General features: G+C 44.2%; 1 protein-coding gene across 1 annotated transcript in view; it reads left to right on the top strand.

Moving 5' to 3' along the window:
- Sv2c (synaptic vesicle glycoprotein 2C) overlaps positions 1-6,000 on the top strand; it is a 241,573-nt gene that overhangs the window by 966 nt on the left and 234,607 nt on the right. The window lies entirely within an intron of this gene.

Here is a 6,000-nt window from a genome sequence, read left to right as displayed (position 1 = left end):
AACACCCCCCCACCCCCCACCCCCGCCCCGCTCCGCTCCGACCAGGCTGTAGAATTAGGAGTACTTTCTCCAGCGCGTGGAGGGTCGCCCAGGCCGGGAGGACTGCGGAATACCATGATGAACTTGGCTGCGAGCAGCGGGCACCCCGCCGCAGATGCACGGAGCATCTCCGTGGGCGTGCGGGAACCTCAGTAGCTACGCGCGGAGGCGGAGAGGGAGGAGCTGAGTCACCGGAGCTGGAGGGACCCGCCTGGACTGCCCGCGTCACCCTCTACGTGTGGGAGTGATGCAAACGCAGCCCGGCGAGGGGCGGGCGTGGCGGGAGGGAGGGGCAGGAGAAGAGTCTGTCTGGGAGCGCGCGTGTGTGCGTCAAAGGCTCGCGGGTGATGGATGCCCAGCGGTGCACCCCATGCAGACAGCAGATACTCCAGAGACTGGGGTGGGAGGAAGGACTGCGGCAGGGGCGGGCGTCAGTTGCGGCAGGGAAAGCCCAGCAGGGCCGGGGCTGCGGGCAGTCTGGGGCTCCGCAGTGCGCCACAGTACCGGGAAGGCGCCGCAGCACAGGGCTCCCCCTGGGACCGAGAGAATAGGTGTCTTTTAAGTCACGGAGACAGGGATGCCCTGATGTTCTCTACTCTCTCGCTTGGACTCCCTTGCTGCTTAGCTGGTTGACCATGCAAAAAAGTAATTTCATCCCAATTCTCCTTAGCTTGGAGGAGAATGAGAAATTGCTCTGAAGAGTTCACTCACGTTTCCATGGCAGGCTCCAAAGCCGCGTGCTCATGGCAAGTTTTCAAGGGAATCGTTAGGCATTGAGGCCCCTCAGGTTCGCTAGTGCCAATTCAGTCCTTCGCCAGGCCAGTAGATGGGGCTTTAGGTAGAGGTCTGGCGTCTAAGTGAGATTTGAGAATGGCTTAGAAAACCATTCTCAAATGGTGCATTCTTTTACCACATAAAAACGCAGAGAAGCACTATGATGTTGTACTCCCTGGTGGAAAATAAAAAACTCAATCCTCCTTTAAAAAAAAAAAAACAAAAAAAAAAAAACAACTTTCTGGAAAGCCAATAGCAAAGGCTTTACTGAATGAACCCAGATCTGCAGGATGTGTGAGAAAAGGAAGAAGGTGGGGGTGGGAGGCCAGCAAGGAAGAAAAGAGGGAGGGAGAGAAGCAGTTATTAAGCAACCCAGATACAAGGATCCTGCTGCCTGGTTCTCCAAACAAGATGTTTGGCTGCCTGGTACCTTACTGCTTTCATCCTTGACAGAGGAGAAAAGGGGAAAGCAGCTCATGACACACCATATTTCTTATGTTCAGGGTGCCAGGTCTCAGACAGCCTTGGAAGTGCGAAGTGTCTATGAAGAGTATGAAATAAAGCCCTTCCTGGAAAAAGAAAATGATTTACTTTAAAAATCATGGACTTTCCCAGATTCTTTAATGAAATTTGGTCTTCAGTATCAATAAATGCAGACAGTAGATATTTCCTAACACTAATAGAAAAACAAATTTCATTAGCTGCTGTCTGGAGAAGGTGGGAGAGAAGGAAAGGTCTGGATAATATCTGGGTAGCTTCGGTGATGTAGTAGAAAAATCCATTTATTTTTCATGGCCCAGCAACAGTGAATGTCACTTCTCTCATCTGACCAACAGATTGGTCTAAGAGCTTTTAGGTAAAATTTCTACTTACTATTACCCCATCACATTCCCTAAATATGGACAATGCCTCAGTGATAAGATACAATTCCTAGCCTCAAGGAGATTACAAAAAGATGTCATAATGTACCTTGTATTACATGATCATGGGTACCAGAAAATCTGTTTTTTTATGATTAGGAATATGGGCTCTTATTCTGAAATATATTTGTTGCTGACATGTTTTATCTGATTTGTCAATGTGTCTTCCTGACCAGCTCACTCTTGTTCATTAGTAACGATACTATTTTTGGGAACAGTGAAAGTGAAAAAATCCTTTAGAGTCTATGTGGTGGCATCAAGGGAAAAGCTACAATCTGCCAGTGGTTCCTGATTGCTGTGCTTTCTGTCTGACACAGGTTCACAGAGTATCTATCACTGTTTAAAGTCATCCTATAGGTTGGGTCTGTTTGTAAGCCTAGGAAAGGCACCACTCCCCAGTATATATACTTTTGATAGATCACTGCATTGTTTTTGTATCTTCTTTGCTTTCTAAAAACCTCTTCCCAGTTGAGCAACCAGTGTAAAACATTGCAGCAGATTTAGTTAGGAGGGTCTTTCCTTGAGACAGCTGTAAATAATAATGGGATGAGATTACTGTTTTAATCCTGGCTGGAAATGTCTTAATGGTATATGAAAACACCATTTGATTTTTATTAGAAACACTCCCTTTTCAACGAGGGCCAGTTAGTAGTCACTGCATATCATGATGGCCTCCCTATCGGGAGAATTAAACAACATGAAATAGACTGGGCTGAATTGTGGTTTGGTCTTTTTTAGTTCTAAAATTCGTTTACTCCAGGAAATAGATATATGTGATGTTATATTTTAAATTTGTATTTTGCTTATAGGTAGAATATAAGTGTTTTCTCACTATCTTGTTGAATTTTACGTGGAACTCTTTTTGTAGAGAATATGGTCCGTTCAATTTTGTCTTGGGCCATTAAGAGAATGTGTAGCCTAGTTTCTAATTAAGCAATTTTCAAAACTTGAAATTTTAATAAAAATGTTAGGTTTCATGAGTTGAAATAACTTTAGAGACTAAATTGGAAAAATGCAAGTTTTAGGGTAGGATAAAGTGGATAGATCACTTGGCATGACATCTTAAATGGTTTCTGCTGAGCACAGTGTGTACATCACCCCAGTAGACAGCGTGTAACACAGGTGAATTAACACCAGAAACTGTAGTGACAGGTTTCAGCCTTCTGACAGCCTCCAGGCCCCTGACAAGTAAGAATTCAATGAAATTTATGACAAATGAAACCAAAGTTTTCCCTTATCCTTCACCACTTTTTGAAAATCCTGTGAATTAGAACCTCAGACTAGCAGACTAGACCAGTGTTTCTTAAATAGTCATGTGTGTCATACTTTCCTGGAGAGTGTGTTCATGTGGAGACTTTGGAACTAGATACTCCAGCTAATGGTATCATGGTTGGGGCCAGATGTTTGTCATACTCCTCCAAGCAGGTTAGGTGTTCACCTTAGAGACCTTCAGGGGCACTTAAACTAGTACTGGACTGCATAGCAGGACTCCACAGATGAACTTTCTAAATGGCTGGTCTCTTTAATAGTTATTGAATGTCTGCTGGAAATCCTCAGAAAAATCACACACTGTAGTTGGCAAAGGCTGACCTAACGATAACTTCTCTGGTAAAGCTCATAGGAGGAGCTAGTGGGAAAGGACAGAGATATACTCGAAGAATGGAAGGATATGAACAGAAGGAATATTTTAATGACAGGTCACTCTAGTGGGATTATTTTAACATCACCACAGAGGTTTGGGGGTTTCTCCAGAGAGAGAAAATGGAGCTGAGATCTAAAGAATGAAAAGAGTTAATCTACTGGAGGAAGTCAGGTCAGGTGGCAGGACAGTGAGGCCATAGATGTAGATGGGGATTGTGCAAAATGAGGCCAGAATTCATAGACGTGCTCATGTGCCAGAAGAGTCAAGGGAGCTGCCTTCTGCTTTCTTGGTCTTTTTGAGACAGGGGCTCCATGTAGCCCCATCTGGCCTGGAACTCGATATATAGACCAGGCTGGTCTTGAACTCACAGAAATCCACCTGCCTCTGTCTGAGCGCGGGGATTAAAGGGGTGCGCCACCACGCCCAGCTCTTTCTCCTTCTTTAAAAGGCCCTAATTCTACTCCTGACAGCAGAGCCTCTGTGTTTTGTCATTTCCCAGAAGGCCCAAATTGTTAATATTGTCACTTTGAGAATGAACTTCCAGAATATGAATTTGAGGGACACCAACATTCAACCACTGTAGATATATTTATATGAAAACATTGTTTGTTGCTTAGCTGACATTTAAATTTATTTAGGTATCCTGTATTTTTATTTGCTGATTCTGGCACTCTTGCTTATAAAGCTCATTAATTTTTACCATTTGCTTTAAAAAAACGAAATGAAAGGGGCTGGGGAGATGGCTCCATCAGTGCCTGCTGTGCAAGCATGAGGACCTGGCTGGGACCCCAGCACTACTGTAAAAGGCCTAGTGCAGTGACTTGCATCTGTAGTCCCAGGACTGGGGAGGCAGAGACAGGAGGCTCCCTGGGCTCAGTGGCCAGCCTGCCCAGCGGAATCTGTGGGCTCCAGGTTCAGTGAGAAACCTTGTGTCAAAAACTAAGGTGGAGAGTGATTGAGGAAAACACTTGATGTTTATTACCAGCCTCCACTCACACATGCATACATGTGCACTTAAACATACACCACAGATGCAAATACACAAAACATTTAAAAGTAAAAGAAAAAAAATCACTGAAATTAGTTTGTAGTGCTAACTTGTCCTCTCTAAACTCTAGGACTGGGCTGCATATGTATATTTAGTTTTTATTATGACCCAGATCTCTTATTACTCAGAGATCTTGTGATTTTTTTCCCAGATACATGGCTTGTCATCACTTTAAACACACCATCAGACATGTCATTCCAGTGTTCTGTTTCCCCTGTACTGTATCTGCCTTCACCTGATTCAAACAACCCAGCATGTCAATACTTTGAAAGAGCATCAGGAGCTTATGAAGAGCTATCCAAAGATCTCCTATTCTTCAGTGACTTTGGATCTCCTTTTCCCCCATTAGTGCTCCTGTGATTGCTGCAAGTGGATCCTGAAATTCCAGTCTGCCTTTGTAGGGACACCATCAGCTTGTTTATTTTGTTTTTTGTGTATGAGTGTATTGCCTTCATGTATATAAGCACACCCATGTCAGCCCGCAGTGGTCAGAAGAAGGCATTGAAATTCCCTGGAACTGGAGGTACAGATGGTTTTTATCTGCCATGTGGGTGCTGGGATTTGAACCCAGGTCCTCTGCAAGAGCAGCCAGTGCTCTTATGCTGTACCATCCCCCAACCCCCTCCAGCACCTTGTTTTTAAGATTCTGTGTCCTCCAATATTCAGGTTTTAACATCTGCAAATAAATAATGGTCTCAAGGGAGAGAGGTTGAAATTTTCCCAAGAGAAATACCTTAGGTGTTTTGATCTTTGCTTAAAATTATTCAGCAGAGTAACGTGGCAAGGGAACCTCTGCAGCAGGAACAGCAGTATACACTGGCAGTGCACAGAGAGGGCGACCCGTTTTGTCAGTTCAAGTTCTGTCTAGCCTCTTTTAATATTTTTTCCTTTCTTTTTTTCGGTATTGAGGCTTGAACCTAGGGCCTCATGCATGCTAGGCAAGCATTCTACCACTGAGCTACATCACATCCCCAAAGTTACTCATTTTAATAGTTCTAAGCACACCAGCTTTTCTTTACTTGTGAATGTTTGCAGTTAAGTGAAGTTGTAATGGCTCTATGGCATCCTAGTGGATGCCTCACCAATATTTTCAGCACATAACTGCATGTCCTAGTTAATGCGTATTAAACACATCACTGGGGGCACTGAACACAGAAGTAATTTAAGTATAAAGATTATTAACTCTGAAGCACTCAGTTTTAAAATTTAGCTTGGGTTTCCTGTGGCCACAGCAGGAGAAAGGAGAAATCAAAACTCACACTAGCATCCACAGTCATTTCTCTGGTTCTGTTTCTAATTCACTTCTAGAACATCAGAGTCTTCAAAGATTCCTCACTATTTCTTGGAATCCTCATCCCCTGCCTTGGTTCTTGTTTCCTGCTTGGTCCCCGGAAGCCACAATGTTTAGTGTTGCCAAGCCTGCCCACCACTGCCTACAGTGTCTTCTCCCTGGGTCTTATTAATAGAACCTGGTGATGTTACTCTGGGCTTTACTGTCCTTGGGGAGACTGAGAATGTATGAGAGAATGGGGGCTGGTGAGAGGACACTTCAAGGAACATAGTGTTCTGTACTCATA

This window comes from Nannospalax galili, unplaced genomic scaffold, assembly GCF_000622305.1.
Source record: "Nannospalax galili isolate Female #2095 unplaced genomic scaffold, S.galili_v1.0 scaffold907, whole genome shotgun sequence".
Lineage (NCBI taxonomy): Eukaryota > Metazoa > Chordata > Mammalia > Rodentia > Spalacidae > Nannospalax > Nannospalax galili.
Note: the sequence above shows the minus strand (reverse complement) of the source record. Positions and strands in the feature narration are given on the sequence as shown.